This window comes from Rhodnius prolixus, unplaced genomic scaffold, assembly GCF_049639745.1.
Source record: "Rhodnius prolixus isolate KJV_2025 unplaced genomic scaffold, Rpr scaffold_25, whole genome shotgun sequence".
Classification (NCBI taxonomy): Eukaryota; Metazoa; Arthropoda; class Insecta; order Hemiptera; family Reduviidae; genus Rhodnius; species Rhodnius prolixus.
The window spans coordinates 923,357-942,840 of record NW_027411585.1 but is presented as its reverse complement, the minus strand read 5'-3'; the positions used below and the strand labels follow the sequence as shown (position 1 = coordinate 942,840).

Here is a 19,484-nt window from a genome sequence, read left to right as displayed (position 1 = left end):
ACCTTACTCGCCTGACCTGGCTCCGTGCGACTTTTTCTTATTTCCACGCATGAAAAAGGGCATGAAAGGTCACCGATTTGACAACATTGAAGAGGTCAAGAAAAAAACGAAGAAGGAGCTGTCAGCCATTTCTAAAGATGACTACAAAAAATGTTTCGAACAGTGGAAGCACCGGTGGGACAAATGTATTAGTTGTAATGGAGAGTATTTTGAAGGGGATAAGGTTGTTCTGTAAAAAATTTGTAAATAAATAGCTTTTAAAAAATAATTCCGGTTTTTTTTGGGTACCCCCTCGTACACTGAAGTAGCAATAATAAAAAATAATTGCAATAAGAAAGTTGTTTTAATTATAATTATTAGAAATGGACTTATTCCACTTTCAAAAAAAATATTGTGATAACATTTTATAGTCAAAATTCTTTTTTTGACTTTATACCAAAAATCGTACTCCATTGAATATATGATTATAAATATGGAAAGACTGTGTCTATAACTTACTGAAATTACCATTAACTCATTTTTTTTTAAAATTGGACTTATACCACTTTCAAAAATAACAGCTCATTTGTATATTTTGGAATTTATTTGTGAAGTGCTGCTCTCTAGGCAAAGTTGAAGAAACTGCAGTTTACTTTGAAGCTTCCAATTGCTTGCCTTCTATAATTCTCCTCTGTTCCTCTGTCATGTTACTATCAGGCGCTGATTTGAGATCCAATGTTGCAACTTATTAAATTTAAAAAAAAATAATAATTCATTAAAATTGAATGGCCAACAGAGTTCCGTGCAGAACAAATCTTGGAAGCAATTAGTATAACGTTTCATTGCTGGACCATTGCAATATTTAGTATTCCATCCAGTTTCCTGGTATTTTTAGCCCTAAAAAAAATTCATTATGAACCCATTGCTATTATAATATTTCCATGTAACTTTTTAAAAGATTAAAATTTGATTTATTCTGGTAGATTTTCTATTTAGGGTTTTTATTGGCAATGTCCATTTTGGGGTACTCAAAGTATGAAGAAAAATAAAGGTTTTTACAATTTGGGCAGTGTCCCTATTGATCGTAACTCAAAACCAATAATCACAGAATGAGTCAATTTGATAAATCTTTCTAAAATGATTAAAATTAAATACTCAACCAATCGAAGAAGATTAAAGGAAGTGTCCCAGAATCGCTGGATTTCTTTTGCAAGTAATATTTAGAAAAAACAAACCATCTTGGCGTAAATTATTGTAAGAGAAAATCGATTGAGTGTTCAAATTAAATTTTGTGTATTTTTTTAAGATGCCCATCGACTAAAGTTCATTAGCTTATTCACAAGTAATTTCAACTCTATCTTCATTCATTGATTCTGGATTAACACTAAGAAACCACCAAAGGAAATCCGAATACGTTCTTACATGGATTCTCATCCTAATGCAAAGCCAATGAAGTTCCTTTAGGATGGCTTAGTTAGGAATTGCAACTATTAGATGCCGCCACAGCAGTACTACGTGCTATAATTAAGATTATTTTAGGATTACCCTAAAATTAACGCCTTCTTATCCAGGTCATGGTGGATTTTCTAACCCAATATTAGTTAATTAACGACCTAATGATAAGTGTTTAATTAAGGATTTAATATTATTGATGGAAAAAGTTTGTTTATTATTGTAACCTTGAGCACTTAACCTAATAAATTATGTGTTTATGCCCTTCTGGGATATTCACGTTACTGGCGAAGGAGAGAATGCCCTGGTAGTTGCAGTTAGCTCCGGTAGAGGGCACCAAGGTATTTCGTTGTCTAGATAATACATGCTAATTAGGGTATAGCATTCCTACTGCATTGCTCTAACACATTCTGAAGGCAAGAATATCCGCAATGTTCTAAACATGTTTCCGGCCGAACCCTCCTCCTGGAATTACATTTACACCATTCATTTGAATGGACACGCAGTTTTCTTATTTTAAGCTCATGCTCTTGCTAACCAGTGGGCCTCTGGCAGGAAGAGGGCAATTAAGCGGAATCCGACGTTTCTTTCCTTTTACCATTCAAATCAATATGAGACGACTGATCTTTTGATTCTGGATCAAGCAAAAAAAATACTTTGTCAAGATAAAGACAAAAAATCAGCTGAAAAACTGTCATTAACAGAGGTCGGCTGGTCGTACTAGCCAGCTGTTAGTAATGGAAATTCAATACTTAATATGAAAGAAAATGAAAATTATTTTCCTCGCCAGTAAAGACAAAAAACCCAAGTTCCAATATCTGCAGTGACACTCACATGACTCTATGATTGTGGTCTACGTGATTCAATTTCTTTGAAACATGGAATTTGTACTACACAGATTAACTCTATTTAAGGAAATGATCGGATACAGCTTCCACGGAGCAACCCCACAAGAATAATGGTTTTCTGCAAATAATGCTAATCTAAATGTTATGTCCAAGATAAAATGGTGGCGACTTTCATGATTCTAAGTTGAACTGAGCATATCCTGGCTCGGAATTCTGGCTACACATTCCACCATCTCACAAATAGCCGGCACTCCAGAGGTGTTCTAACTTTACCCCTCATTTAGCGACCTAAGTAATCAGAGTCCAGGATGAACAAGTAAAAATTTCGGGAAAAAAATTATGCAATCTGGAAAATGTTTTCTATATTGACACTTCCGCTTACGTCACTTTCATTACTTCGAATTTTAACAACTAATTTAATGTTCAATAATAAATGATAAGTGATCAATAAGTGACATTGCACTCAAATAGCTGCTGAGAGGGGGAGCCTCGGTCAGAAGTGATTTTAACTAATTTTCCCCGGGGAAATGTTAAAGTGGAAAACATGGAATCGCTCGTGCGTATTTTCTAATAAACCGGTTCTATGGTTTATTTATATTACTATATTGGTAAATGAGAAGAATTTATCCACAGTATTGTTTTACAGTTAATAATAACTTATCATCTAATAATATTATTGCAAAAACCATCACCTGGCAGTAATTAAATTTTGCAGAATTAAGTTCACTCATGTAGGGGAAGTTCATGTTGCAAATAAAAGCGAAGTGCAGAAGTACAAATAGGGAAAGGATTTAGGGAAAAGTGGATTTAGAAGGGCGAACTGTTCTGCGCGGGCAAGAATCCAAACTTGCCCCACATGCCGCCATTTGTATGGATCATTTACTTCCTCTCTTTTCGCTCAACTTCCGCTTCCAACGTCCATTGCCATCTTATTCTAGTGTTACTCTAGATGTGATTCCTGGCCATCGATGTGTTGCTTTCAGCAGCAGAGCTACCAGAATCTTTTGTATTTTATCAACAGTCCATTCTTTGTATCGATTGTTCAACTCTCCAGAGAGTTTAGGGGGCCATCATTCACTAGGACTAGTTCTGATAGATAACCTTGTACCTCCTTGGCCATTAGTTTATTTACTGACCTAAACCTAATCATTTTAAGGAATGTTTGATTGAATGCAACTAAAATCTGCGCAGGAAATACTTTCTCTATCAACGGATATTTGTATTCTGCTCTAAATCAGCCATGTTAGCTTGAAAGGACGTCAAATTCTATCGAATACCAGAGCGTTTGGTTGGGATATCCTCCTTGGAGGCGTTAGAGAGGGTTTGTGTGACACCAGACTAGCGCTCTATCTGGAGCTTCCTTGAAGCGACTAGAGGGTTACTTTGGAGAGGAAACACCCAAACAAAAAACTCTCCTAGATTCTTTCAATTTGGAGGAACCACATCCAGAGTATCTAGGGAGAGAATTACCCTACTTCTAACTGCCAGCATCCACTTCCTAGAGCTTCTATATTGATCATGGGTACACTGAAGGCACAATAATCCTTTTAGACATTTCAAACATCTTTACTCGTTCTGTAATCTTGTATTTCCGGTTATCCTATCTAAAGTCAAAGATATTTATAATTTTAGCAATGTTCCTTTGTTTTTACTGACAGGTGGCGAAATGGTAAATTATTCTGAAGGGAAGTTCGACAAAGCAGACCATCTGAAAACTACTGGAAAACCTGTTTTCCCGAGAGAAAGTGGTAGGAGTTTAGGAGAGCAAATAGTACGCGACATTCAAAGAAACTCGTTGGAACTATTTTAGAGAAATCACTTCAATAAAAAAAGTCTCACTTCCGCTTGGCGAGGGGGGGTTGGAAAAAGTTGAACGTGTTGAAAGTGACCTTTGAACTTGTTTTCCAGCGGAAAGCACACAGCAGCAGGAGAAAGTATAACTATGCTCACTGTGCTAATAAAAAGTGTCCACTTAGTTTAGATTCCGCCTCTGGAAACTAAATATTGAAGGTAAAATTATTTTCTGATTTTGTTTTTCTTTTTTCAACGCTTTTCCACTCAACAAAATCTTCGTGGAAAAGCGTAAAAACCGTTGTTAAAAAAAAAGAGAAAGAAAGAGATAAGTATGATACCAGAAAAGGCACTCATGTTGTAGATCGTAAAAGCCAAGCAGTAAATTAAGATTTTTTTCTTTTTACCTTCACACCAAGCAACTCGTATTGCGCTCCTGCAGTACACTGGGGATTACATCCTGTCAGATTGAGTGGAAATCGTTAAATTTTACTGCCTGGCCCAAAATTAGAATCATCATTAAGTGCACAGGCTCAGGCCGCTTTCCGCTTTTTTTTTTGGACATTAAACTTCCGCTTGGAAATAATGTATTAAGTTGAAACTTCAATTCCCTAACCTCCCCATTTCCGTCTTCATTACGTGCCCTAATGATCCAGGTGACTGGAACGAGATGCTTTTCTCTCGAGGATGTTCTTCTGAGGTCTGGGTACCGGATCTCACGGAGTAGTGTCGAACTTCCTGTGTCCGTCTGGCTTTGCGGAGTACACTGTTTCTATTGGTTATAAGCTTAGATCTCGTACTAGGCTGTATACTCGTATTTTAAGGAGACACACCTACTGTAATGAGGTTTTTTACGACATCGCTTTTGTAGAATTCGTAAAATAGGGAAGAAAAACCCAATAATATATGAACAAGGGATAAAATATTATATACAAAAAGACCAAATAAAGTTACCTTCATTTTATACAAAGAAAACCACGCTTTTTGAAAATATGTTTTACAAGCCAGTGTTAGTAAAATACAAATTATAACCTTGAAGCAGGCGCCACGGTAGCCGAGCGGTTAGAGGCGAGACCTGCAAAACTAATATGTATTGTTGGTTAGTGGGTTCGATTCCTGGTCTCTAGGCCTTGGATTTTATTTAATGGTGAATAAAAGAATTTACAGTAAAGTAAGTTTGCTAGTCGCCTCCGTCCACGACACCTAATTGGTAGTTGGATGTAAAGCCCGCCTTAATAAATAGGCGATTACTTTACTTTACTTACTTTACTATAACCTTGAAACTTACAGTTAGCGGAAAATTAAAAGTTCAATCCAATCGAAATTTCAGTGTTTTTCACATATGCTAGTTCTTTTTCATAGCTTTCACTTCATTGTAGTAAAATTACTTTCAGTGCTAGATGTCTTTTGCAGGCTTCCCTCAAGCAGTGTGTTTGAAGGTGTTTTATTCAAGTACGATGGAAAAAACTATTCAACGGAAATTCTAAACATTGGAAATAAGGAAAATTATATTTCCTTTTCAAGCAATACAGTAGTCCAATTGTCATTTTATCGATAGTTTGGACAAAATCAAATGAACTAACATTTTTACTTCCAATAGTTTTCAAACCAGTGTTGCTTTTAGTGGCAGAGTAAAAGCAGAATCTACGACCGGAAAATTTATGTATTTTCAATATTTATTTATTGGACCTTCTGCTGCTACAGGCTTCAGTTATATTTTAGCTCAATACTGGCCACACAGAACGGCACTCGTTTAACAAGAGAGTTGGTTAAATAAAATCGAAGATAGAACTTCTAACTGTTCAAATTTTACGAAAGATTGAACCCACAAGTATCGATCCAAAGTATCGAATGTTGTCCGCAGTATGTCTCTCAGTGTTGCCTTCCACGGGTTTTTCCTTACTATAGTTTGTGCAAGTAAAGTTTTTGAAAATTAAAATCTGACCTAAACAAACAGTTGGCAACAATGGTAAACACTTTTTCTTTGTTCAAAAACATAACCAAACACCACTAAAATAATTTATCCTTTTTTTTAAAAAAAAATTGCGAATATAATTCTCAGCCAAAAAGCTTTTTTTTTAAAATGCTTTTGCAATCCTAGGTTATAGTCAACTTTATAAAAGTAAAATTTAAAAAACACCTGACTGAATAGGCGCAAAACTTCGAAATCGGAACTTTGACAAAAGCACATTAGGTACAGAATCAATATTTTACAGGAGTTGAGAATCATTAACTACGTCAGACGATTGCACAGAAGGTTCTGCTGAAGAAGTATCTGTATCAATACATTATCTGTCGGTAAGTCACGTAGAAACTTATCTATGTTAGGTGGGGAGGGGAGATTTACAAACACAAGGTTAACAATCAAGATCAATAACTTTACACCTTTCAGCTATGAAACCTGCGGCAATGACTACTGAAGTCAGACTGGGCGATTGCGCTGTAAACGAGATGGTCTGAAAATATTATGTTTTAAAAAAATTCATTCACTACCCTGCAGCTTTTTTTTAAAAAAAAAAAAAAACACAAATCTGCCATTTTCAATTACGCTATCTGTGGGCGTGGCAGCACAATTGAATTGGCAGTACGCACCAGACTGCCTTCCTGTCTACATTGGTTGGGAAACTAGAATTGTAATAGACATTGTTAGCGTCAAAAAGATTTACTTTTCTAAAAAAAAGGGAAAATATTAAATCAAAGCATTCGGCTAAAGAAAAGTTGTTGAAGGAAATTAAAACTCCTTTTTCAAGTTTTCATGGGTTTGTGTATTTTCTGGCTTCCTGTATAATAAACTCTGTGGCTGGGAGTACAACCGGGATACTTAATTAATTTTCACCGAACTTTATTTACCAACTTGGAGCACACACTTTTTGGTATTTACAAACCTAACCTAACCTAACCTGTAAACTGTACAGGCTAACATCATTTGTAATATTGTATGTCTGTCAAGAATCGTTCTGCAATATTATGCAAATAATTTCGATTTCTGACCTTAATCAAGGGCACTAAAGAGTGAAGCTTTTTGTAAAATAAACCACTTTTCCGGTTTCAGGATGATCTTAAAATGGATAGACTGCAAAATAAGGATTCTGTAAGGTTTACAATTCTTTTGTTTTCTTGCAGAATAAGAAAAAGTAGAAATCAGTAAGAATGTAATATTATCTTCTACGAAGTGTAAAAGGAAGTAATGTAGGAATATGTATTTCTAAGGAAGCGCCACGAAGTAGGAAAGGAAATGAAAGAGAAAGTTTCATTAAGTTTTCCTCGGCGCAGGAAAAACTGTGCCAGTGAAAAACTCTCATACAAGAGTCCTTTCTGTTTTCTTCTTTGTTCTTCATATTACTACTGTTTTGTTCCTCTTGTCCGACTGTCTCAGTCACCTCTTTGTTCCTGGGTTTCCGTCCCACACATACACACACACATACTAACCAACTGAACAAACACTGCAAACGTTTGTTCGTGGGTGGTCGTAAAAAGTGGAAAGTTTCACTAGAAGTACCCTATAAGGTTAACCCGGCCGGGGTTGCGGAGCGGGAGGAGGTGGAAACCGGGTGTTAACCCAAGCTTTGCCGACACAATGAAAACTTGGCACACTATATGTACACCCTGTCTAGCCACTTCTCAAGCGCACAACTTGGAAGTAGGTTAAATTAACTAGAGAATATGCTGTGTTTAGTAGAAGTTTTTAGCGGATTGTGCTGAGCGTTCTTCGAGAAAAGCAAACAAAAAACTAAAAACTTGCTTCTAATGAGAGTTTAAGTTGTGAGAATCTACGCTAAAGCTGGCCCGCTCTCCAGACAAAGGTCGTCTAGAGGCCACCCTCCGTCTCTGGTAATTCGCTCCCCGTTCTTCACAACTCCAGTGCCTTCAAAGAATGCCGCCTTAACAACAGAAAAAACATCCGCTAAACTTTCTCACCACATGTGTGACATATGTTGGGAATACTCACGTGACTTGCTCTTACGGTAATTCATCTAATTATACTTATCATTTACACTCAGAAGTTAGTTCAGTTGGTTGTCACAAGATGGTGAACAATAATTTTTCCGTATTAGCGATTCTTCTTAAAACAACATGTACATCCAGTGAGTGAGTTCGGCACGATTGCAGCCCTTCCTTTTCGTGAGAAAAATTAATACAGATTTACAAATTGGAATAATTCAGTGCCATGCTAAAAATATCTTCAGATCTAAAAATAATAATAATATAAATAAATAATAAGGTTTTTAGTAAAATGTTTGGAAAAATTTGGTTTTGGAAAACATATTTAACGCCATATTTGCTTTTTTTCCAAACGACAATGAAAAAGCGAACAGAGAAACGTAGTTGAATGCTTGTTTAGTGGTTTTTGTAAAGTGGATAGCGCAAAAGCCCCCATGGTTGGCAAGAGTGAGGAATTTAGTGTTTGTTTTACTAATCTACATACGTGATGAAACAAAATGCAAACAAAGCACACAAAGTACACATCACGGGACACAGTATACTCCAGGAACTACAGCTGGAGTTTGGGGTCTGCAACTGCACTGAAATTGGGTCTTCTTCAGTACTGCTATAATTTTGCCTCAAACTGACAATGATGTGTGTAAATGATTAAAAATAAAATGTGGGTAGCAATGATGTTCACAGATACCCACAGAACACTAGCAAACTCAATAACCCTGTTAAATTCACAAAATAATAGTAGACTTATCTATGTCCAACTTAAATATAAAACCTTTTGTGGTACTGCAGAGCTAAACCTCAATCTTCCTCTGTACGACTCCTATTAAAATTTGACTGGGAAAAGGTTATAAATCTAAAGGTTACAAATCTGCAAACCAAATTTAATGGAAATTCGTAGAAACTATAAAAATAAAAAATAAATAAATGCCGCAACAGCATGGATGTGGAAACTTCAATCGACCAAGTAAGTAGGACTTGAAAAATAACTAATTTCAATTTGGAAGATTAGATCAGCTGACGTACATAATTAAAACTTTACTTTAACCTTACCTTCCTAAGTAATACTTAAAACATAATTTAAAATATATGGCGACGGCTCCTTCATAACGGTAAAATTGCATCAACCAAAATAGAACTGATTTTGAGTAAAAAGTTGTTGAAAATAAGAAAAAAACAAGAATTTTCAAGTTATTCTTGCTCTCGATCATAGTGTTGCTGTTGTTACCTTTTTCATAATGTTGAGAAATGTTAGCTATATAACTGGTATAAATTGCAATGTTCTAGTGATTATACTTGTTAATATTATAAGAGATTAAATTTTAATGGATTTCAGATTAGTTCAAATTCCAAACCGCTATATCACTCTCAGTGTTTTTCAGATTTTAATGAACTCTTTACCAAATCGTACAGAAATGTTTTTTCTCCATATCAAGTAAAAAATTGCAATATTCTAGAGACAATAGTTAACAAGATATAGAAGGTTAAATTTTGGAAGATTTCCAACTCGTTCAAATTTCAAATCATTATATCTCTCATGGTATTTCACAAAATTCTAAAATTTCTTTACCGAATTGTAGAGAAACGTTTTGCTTTTTAACTGGTATAAACTGCATTGTTTTAATCTCAATAGGTTACGAGATATACGCGATTGAACTTTTGAGGTTTTTAAATTCCCTCAAATTTCAAACCTTTATAACTCTCTTCGCATTGTTCAGAATTCAATGGTTTCTTTACCCAATTGTGGAGAAAAGTTTGCTTTATAACTGGTATAAACTGCATTGTTATAATCTCAATAGGTTACGAGATATACGCGATTGAATTTTTGAGGTTTTTAAATTCCCTCAAATTTCAAACCTTTATAACTCTCTTCGCATTGTTCAGAATTCAATGGTTTCTTTACCCAATTGTGGAGAAAAGTTTGCTTTATAACTGGTATAAACTGCATTGTTTTAATCTCAATAGGTTACGAGATATACGCGATTGAATTTTTGAGGTTTTTAAATTCCCTCAAATTTCAAACCTTTATAACTCTCTTCGCATTGTTCAGAATTCAATGGTTTCTTTACCCAATTGTGGAGAAAAGTTTGCTTTATAACTGGTATAAACTGCATTGTTTTAATCTCAATAGGTTACGAGATATACGCGATTGAACTTTTGAGGTTTTTAAATTCCCTCAAATTTCAAACCTTTATAACTCTCTTCGCATTGTTCAGAATTCAATGGTTTCTTTACCCAATTGTGGAGAAAAGTTTGCTTTATAACTGGTATAAACTGCATTGTTTTAATCTCAATAGGTTACGAGATATACGCGATTGAATTTTTGAGGTTTTTAAATTCCCTCAAATTTCAAACCTTTATAACTCTCTTCGCATTGTTCAGAATTCAATGGTTTCTTTACCCAATTATGGAGAAAAGTTTGCTTTATAACTGGTATAAACTGCATTGTTTTAATCTCAATAGGTTACGAGATATACGCGATTGAATTTTTGAGGTTTTTAAATTCCCTCAAATTTCAAACCTTTATAACTCTCTTCGCATTGTTCAGAATTCAATTATTTCTTTACCGAATTGTAGAGAACAGTTTGCTTTATAACTGGCAATGTTCTAGTCATAATAGGTTACTTAACAAAAACTTACAGTTTTAAAAGTTAAGTATAAGGGTTGATTAAACGCCAAAAGGTACACAAATCAGCAGTTCCCAACATTTCATTAATACTTCATTGATATAATTTAAGTAATTTTACTGCATTAACTTTTCCTTCACATTTTTTAGAATTTATTAGATGTCACAGACCCTTATGCTGGCCATTTTCGTCTACAAAATATTTACTCAAGTAGCACACCATTTAACTTAGATTGACTGTAATATCTATTTATCTATAATAATCAAACTATTAATCACAGGTGAAAAAGAAAACGTTATAAAAAATATTAAAAAAATAAGAGGCTAAAAAATTCATAAACTTTTTTTACATCAATGATTTTATGCATTTATTTTTATTTTTAAATAAAAATCATTGGTTTAAGTTCATTCTTTGATTAAAGTAATTGTTATTTTATGTTGTAGTCAAACGTTTGTAATAATAAGTAATAAATAATCTGGCTTTATCGCAAATAATATAGTTTTCTTCAATTACATTCTCAATCTAGGTGTTCTTCCCACAATGTTATATATATGTAATATAAAATAAAGAAAATAAAGATATGCATATTTTTAGGACAGCTAATTATTCCAGTATTTTACCATAAGTAAAATTAGGGGGACTAAATTAAATTACAATTGAGAAATGAGTAAATATTGTTGAATAATCTACTTGTTATTAAATGTATGTTATTTGTGCTCACGAATATTTCGGTAAGACGAATTTAAGACTGAAATATTGTTTTGAATCCTCCGTGATTGAAATTTAAAAAGTGGCCGACTCTAACTTTGTTTTTTTCTACTTTAACATGCATGTATATGTGACTACTCAGAATAATTCATCACTCATTTTATCATAATTATAATAAAAAAATATTATGAATGAACTGGCCAGCATAAGGGTCTGTGACATCTAATAAATTCTAAAAAATGTGAAGGAAAAGTTAATGCAGTAAAATTACTTAAATTATATCAATGAAGTATTAATGAAATGTTGGGAACTGCTGATTTGTGTACCTTTTGGCGTTTAATCAACCCTTATACTTAACTTTTAAAACTGTAAGTTTTTGTTAAGGAGATTTTTGTACCTTTTGGATAGATTTTCCTTTTTGTCTATTTGCAAAGTTACGTCTGCTTTACAGATTTTTTAAAATTTGGAATAAGCTATTCTATCATTATAACCTGATAAGGTGTTAAATCGGAACCGTAACTACCACTGGAGAGATCTTTTTAAAGAATGATTATAGTTGCGGTCCCCAAACCATCCTCAATAACCATTTTTTTGAGAAAGCGTTTTGAATAAAATAGGAAGGTATTTGTACGTAAATAGCAAAATTAAACTGCGATTTCAGTACTTCCTTTTAAGAGGAGCAAGAAAAATAAACTGCGATTACAGTACTTCTCCCTAAAAGGCAAAGATTTTGAATCGAACGACAATTCATTGATGTAAATCGGTTCACTCATTGATAATTTTAACGATTGCAGTACTTCCTCTTAGTAGGTGTAAGAGCATGATAGCACTTCACAGCCACATAGAGGAGCTTTAATCACTTCTTCGTGCTAAATTTTATCAAAATCGGACTAAGCTTTGTAGAAATATTGGTAATAATAGTTTTAGAAAGGGCCTTATTTGGGTGGGGCGAACTCCCCTCCTTATGAGGCATAGCGTCGAGACTTTTAAAGTACAAATCTGTACAAAATTTCGATTCGAATGACACTTCATTCATGAAAATCGGTTCACGTGTCGATAATTTGAAACGATTGCTATACTTCCCCTTAACAAGTGTAAGAGCAGATCGTCGCTTTATTGTTAGGTAGGGGAGCCCTAACCCTATCATCCTACCAAATTTTATCAAAATCGGGCCAAGATTTACAGAGTAATTAGTAATAATAATTTTGGAGGGGGCCTTACATAAAGGGGGCTAACTCCTCTCCCATTCGATGTACAGGGCCGAGACCCCCAAAAGGCACATCTACATAAAATTCCGAATCGAACGACACCTCATTCATGAAAATCGGTTTGCGCGTTTAGGCGCTACGTTGTTTACAAAAAAGGTAACAACAACAAGAAGAAGAAGAAGAACAACAAGAACAAGAACAACAACAATTTTTGAAAAAGCCGTTTTTGCTCATTTTCAGCAACTTTTTTCTCGAAACCTATTAGATCTGGGTGGTTGCAAAAAAATTACAGTTATAAAGGATGGTTTGGAGTTAGATTTAAAGAAAATTTGGGAATTTTATCTTTTATAGAAAAAGAGAAAAAAATTGTCAAAGTTGGGTGTTTTTCAACGTTACACTTTTTCGTGCAGTTTTTGATGGTCAACCCTTATACAACTGTCCTACCGGACAGTTTTAATGAGATTAGACGATTTAATTTTAAATGAAGAACACTGTGCTCTTCCTTGGCCAAAGGAATGAAGTAAATGAAATTTGAGCTTCCTTAGTAATAAAAATAGGCCTTTCATTCAGCGATTGTTGAACAAATATTATTATTAAAAAGGTGTTTTATTCAAGGCTCCCTGTTCGGAATATCGTTCTATTTTTCAATTTGTACAGGCTTTGGCTAAGCGAACACGACTTTTGGACTGTGTTAGCGAGTTAGTCACTTGGTTAGCAAAACAAGCCAAGACTACTTACCAAAACTAATAGGGTAAATCATCAAATTGGAAGGCAATGGGAAGAAGGAATGTAGTGATGCTGGGATAAGAAAACGGCTTTTACTATCTGGTGTTCTGGAGGCGGCTACAAAGAGGGGATATGTGTTGGTGTGTGTATGTGTTCAGTGAGTGTGAGAGAAAGACAGAGGGAGCGAAGTGCCCCCAACGATCCAGATGGCGCGGGAGATCTGTTTGTGGGCGGGCAATTAAGACAAGTCTTGTCCTGATTTCGTTGTAAATCTCCAGAATAGGAAAAGCGGCACAACGCCAAGCAATCTCTAATTGGTGTGTCGACTGTATACGGCCTGCTGAACCGGAGCTCTGGAGCTGTAGTATCCAATTCCAAGACCCTAAACTCCTTGTCTGCCCCTTCGCTTCCTAGTAGCTCCACTCCCACCAAACCTGGTTCCAAAAGCTCTGATTGATGTAGGCAACACATAGTGGTTACCCTTCTTCTTCTACTTTGGAAGGAAAATACCATTATCTAGCGTACATCCTTAGCTAAACCCCTACCCATTCCTGCGTTTTCCTTTTATATAGATAATAGGAGAACATTTACTAATCCTTCATCTCCTGTTTCACATTTTTCTCAAATTCATTAAACAAATCTCTGGAGTGAACACACACGCGACTTCCGTTTACCACTCTTATTGTTAACACTTGTACTATTTGTGATCCTTAATAAAGTTATACATACTTTTTTCACTCAAAGATAAATTCTAGCATTGACGCTAAAAAAAATTTCTGGATAGATTACGGTAAGTAGCCTTTTAAAAAAAATCCAGGATAGGGATATGAGTTAATAAGTGAAAACATTGTACGTGTGTGGGTTCCTGTTACGTAGATATATCGCCCATTTGGGAGGAACTGTTATGGGAACCAGAAAGAGGCGGAATTAGTTGGGCAAGATTGCACGCTACGAAGTTTGAAAGTCCCAGTCGATAAATTATCGCAAACTAGTTCCAAGAGTCACTGCCACGGGGCAGCACAATATGTAATAAGCTTTAGTATCGTGTGGGGTTCTCACAATAGTTCCTTGTATCCAAATATCGGTCTGGGGTTCATTAAGGTATTTATCTCTTACGATCTAAGCGGATATATACCATTTATATCTGACTTTGTCAAATGAATTTTCAAAAGTTTGAGGTGCATCAGTTCGAATAGAAAAATTTATTGTTACATGCAATGTTCATTCCACAAGCTTCTAGCATCCGACTAATAAGGTTACATTCATCTAACTTCGTCAAAACTATTCCGGAAGCTGTACTGCCGCGCCTGCAGACCCATCAGAACGAAGCCAAAGTTATGAGTACTTTTGGAAATTCTATTTTCTACGACTGAACACTCCTAGAACTGAACTAACTGAACAGTCTTCAGAGTACCACAAGCGACAGCTGTTATCACGAGAAGTATGGCATGAAGGACTTCTTTGCAAACTAGAAGCGTCTTTAAACCTCTTTACTTATAAATATTTCTATGGAAACGACATTCAAGGTAAGAATAAAGTCATCAGTTCCTTAGTCTTACTTCACAGTTCCATCCTGTTCAGAATTAACACACCTTCAATCCTATCCCGGTACTGACCGTTCTTGCAACTTACGGAACGTAATCTTCTTCTTTCGAGACCTAACATTCTTTTTTTTAAATCAACAAACCTCGTGAGAAAAAAAAAAAAACTTACTAAATGCTTTCTCAAATCATACTCAATTAAAACCTTGAAAATTAACACTGACATAAAGTGAATGATTGCGAACGAAACATCAAGGATATCTTGACAAAGATCTCAACAAGAAACTAATTTAGTCTCCCGAAATTACTCGTGTACCAAAACTCACATAATACAAGAAGCTTAATTCTATAACTTCATATTTATTTTTAGTAAATTTGCAAAACTGAAACGAACTCCAAAAATAAAAGGAATTTACCAGTTTCCACCTTAATTCGAGAGCGTTGCAAATCTTTACTTTCTTTTCTGGAGATTGTCACTCTTATTTCCCTCTTTATGTACAGAAATTTACAGCCCATAGAGAATGAAAAACATGAGGAAAGTAGGCAAGCAGTACATCTACAACAATAGAATTTAGCAACATATTAACTTAGTTCAGAAGATTGGTAATATAAAATTTTATCTTTCTTATTATTGCTAGTAAAATAAACAATAAAAATACAGTAATCAGAAAATTAGAAGTTAAACTAATTTACAACATAACAATAATTCTTACTTGAAAATAGATTCTAAAGCTACACAAGCATTCTTAGAACACAAAAGGAAATAACATCATTTCACAACTACACTGAAGTTAGACTTGAATACATGTAACTAATTTAGTTAAGTTGATAACACAACCAGAGTTGAATAATGTTTGTATTATTATTTTTGTAGTAACCAGCCTTTGTTCTTAGTAAACAAACTGTGTACGTGTAGGTAGGTATAACCTACATCATAGGTTATATATCATAACATAGGCTATATCTATCTAAGTATATTCTAAGAAAACTTGATTAAACTTGTTGTTGTATGAATCTTTGTGTTTAGTTTAAATTTATAAGAAAACATGATCCAACGTCATTTATGGTATCGTTAAATCCAACTAAACGATTATTGTCACGATCTCAGAAGATATAATTCCTCATGTCTCTACTGGCTGTAAACTTTGCCTGACTATGTTCTACGGGTATCTGGATAAGCTGGAAGTAAACAAAAAAAATAATAACAATAATAATAAAAGAGAATAAAACTGTTAATAAAAGCAGAAAGTTAAATGCGTCATAAACCATAATTTTTTATTTTTCTTTTTTACCGTTGGTATTATTATTTCTGCATTTTATTTTTATCTTGGCCAAACCCACCCTCCAAAACACAAGCGGATCGTTTATCCCCCCCCCCCTCTAACTGGCGTGATAAATCCTAAGTTTAAGAGGCTTACACTGGACCATTCGGATAAAAGCACAGATTCAAGCCAATTGCTTTTCATGGTTTGTCATCATCTATATCAAGATGAACTATCCGACACCTATAAATGAGAACACAAATTAGGCACGAGTTTTCGAGTATCATTTAATTTATATTTTTTTAAAATGATTCATCTGGACTTCGACCAGCTTAAATTTAGGCGGATGGGTTCAAAACATCAGGGAAATAGAACTGATTTATTTGGGTCCAAAATTACTTTTTACATCGGTGGCTATGGAGTAAATTTTAAGGTTTTTACGTTTTTCAACCAAAAAGTAAAAAGAAAAAAAGGTAAAAGAAAATACCATCATGTAAGAAAAGAGTGTTTCACACCCGACATCTTTTTTTTTGCCAGAAAATACGAAATATACTTTTCTTTCGGCCGCTGCACTACCGAACTTATAACCAGATAACCTTAAACATATAACCTATAACCTTAAACAAGTATGTATTTTATGAACTTAAATCTGAGAGAAATGAACTATATCCGGTGGTAATTTAGAGTTAAGTCGAATGGTTGTTGCACCAGTCTACTTCCGTATCTGCTGAATCAGCTATAAATCTTTGAAACGCCTTGACAATAAACGTTTTTATCGGTGGTATTTCTAACTGCTTGTGGATTCGCTCACTGCCCACGAATCACAGCCTATTTATCATTTTATATTTACATAAAAAGATATTTCGGTTTTCTTATTTGAGGCCGAAAATTGTTGGGCCCTTTAAAAGGCTTTTTTAGGATGAATAAAAACTGCAAGGAAGAAATATTCTGTCCTCAGAATCTTGGAATTTTAAAAAAAATTCAGTGCAAAATTTAATTTCAAGAAAACTTCATCTTTTACATCAGTCTTGTCATTAAGTACAATTTTTTTCCCTGAGATAATAAATATAAATATCAAAAATAATAATAGTCTTATAACGTAAGAAAATAGATAAAAAAACAAAAAAAAATTATTACAAAAGATAAAATGAATTAGGCTAAGGTTAAAGTTCAAATCGTTTAATAGATGTCCTTGGTTACAATTGTTACTAATTTTATGAATGGTGGACAGGAGTACAACTGGACGATCGTAACTATGAGTACAATACACATCAGTCGACCACTTGGCTACATTTGACGGAGTTAGGATTCTGTTCAATTCGAGTCTAACAGTTACAAACTCTAAAATTGGGATAAGAGCAAGGGAGTGATGTTCTATTCACAAATGTATTCTCATTTTTGATCCTGATCTGCAGCACAACAAAGATAATGGAAACGTCGGCATAGAAACTAATTCCAAACTGGAGGCCAATCTCCCTGCAATATCCAAATACTAAGGATAATATATAGAACACATTAGATAATAACTTTATGTATCAGGATTATCCGCGAGTAGTTTGCCCTAGAGCGAGGCGCACTGACAGCTGTAAGTCAGAATTAATTTAGATAGGAATTTTCATTTAGATGAACTTTTAGCGAGAGTGACAAAAAATAAATCTACAGTAAGTCCAGAAGGGTTGAGATCGCTGTTTTAGATTGTTCTTATCTCAGGTTCAAGCTGTTAACTGCCTCCGGCAACTAAGAACTAAGCAGTTTCCAAAGCTGAATGCGCCCTAATTATAGGCTTAGTTTTAGGCAATACTTTTTTTAAAAAAATTAAACGCAAAATAACACGTCGCAGTTCAAGGACGTAGTGAATTCTGTTCGGGGTTCTGGGAGCTATTTTTGATTAAATTGATGTAAAACAAACGCCTTGTTTAACAAGCCAAAATTTAAATTGTGTTAATTTTTCCATGTTACTGATTTTAAATCCTAATTTTTAACTGCAACACACTCTTGCTTGTTGCATTTAGCGGATAAGTGTTACGAAGTAAAATGAATTATCCCTTGATGAACCGGTTTTGTGATACAATTTTACTGGTGCAATCTAGTCGAAGGGTTGGCGAGATGCCCTGTTCACACACCCTTCAATTAAACTCCCCGAATGGTGTAATCTAGACTTTTCAAATACCATTCGACCTTGTGTCAACTTTAATTTAAATCTGAAACTCAATTTCACATCCTCTAAACAGTTGTTTAGTTGAAAATAAAATCCACATTATTGTGCCTCTTTTAATTTAGTTTTAGTTAAGGCTTTTAAAACTGTATTTTCCGCCTAATATTGTTGCATTGATCGTCGCTTGTTTAATGAAAGAGATAATTTATCTTTTAGGCCTCTGAAGGCCTAAAACTAGAAAAAGTGATGTCAATTTGGCGTAAAACCACTTCGTAATTTAGGCCTCATTTAAGTTTGAGGCATGTAAGCCGCAGGACCAATTCCTTCAAAGGCACGTTAGAAAAAAGAACCCTTTCAGTTAAGTAGCACTTCCGTTTCCGCAAAACCGCACTATCGCATCCCCAGTAGTTTAAATTTTAAACTTTGGCTTTAGTCACGATCAAAAATCCCACCCACTTATACGTAAAAGCAAATCTTCGTCCTCACGTGAAATCGTTTTTCGTTAAACCTGTATTTCCGGTAGAAACTCTACAATGGTTATATGTACTTCCTCTTACGAGTGGTCAGCAAAAGTTTTTGTTAAATAATAAGAGTAACAGAGTGGCAGAAAATGAGATCAAGTGAACAGTTGTTACTAGGAACTAGCGGTTCTGTAGTACAGACAGGAAGTTGGTAACAATTATCGGTAGCAATTGCTTGCATGAGGCCAGCCGGCGACCACCCGGTGGTCATGAATACTAACCAATCTGTTGACTGACGAAGAACAACCAACTTCACTCGCTAACTGCACAGCGTGCACGCTTTCCCAGTTGGACACGTTACAGCCAATCATTGAGTCCTGGCTTCTAATTCCCTCACTGCAACTCTCAGTTTAGAGTAAATCGCAATTTTCTAAACTGCACTTTCAGAATTGTCCCAGGAATATGCATTTCGTTGCCACAAGAGTCCAAAAACAACTATTGCATCCTCAACTTGATGCATTTTCAACTTTGCATCCTCATTGCAAACAATTTTTGAGAGGTAATTTTTAAGGTAAATTCGATTAAAGGGACTCTCGGGGGGGGGGGAAGAGAGAGGTAAATATTATACCCTTTAACATTTCACTTCAGTAAAATGTTAGGTTCTGAGTGAAAGTAATTATATTAAGTTCGGCCCCCCAAGTAAGATTTAAATTTTAAGTTGTTTGCGCCACCTTGCCAGTAGGTCATCTCCGCCTCAGCAGTTGGCAGTACTGTTTTAGAGAAGAAG

The 19,484-nt window shown here is 34.8% G+C and overlaps 1 protein-coding gene and 1 long non-coding RNA gene across 2 annotated transcripts in view; both read right to left on the bottom strand.

Annotated features, from left to right (window-relative positions):
* The window catches only part of LOC141448401 (uncharacterized), a 320,931-nt gene that overhangs the window by 263,026 nt on the left and 38,421 nt on the right, over positions 1-19,484 (bottom strand). The window lies entirely within an intron of this gene.
* On the bottom strand, positions 5,016-16,220 carry LOC141448405 (uncharacterized). The gene is made up of 3 exons (XR_012454998.1): positions 15,533-16,220; positions 15,236-15,375; positions 5,016-8,259 (listed from the first exon to the last, which is right to left on the bottom strand). It is a non-coding gene; the product is annotated as an uncharacterized lncRNA (long non-coding RNA).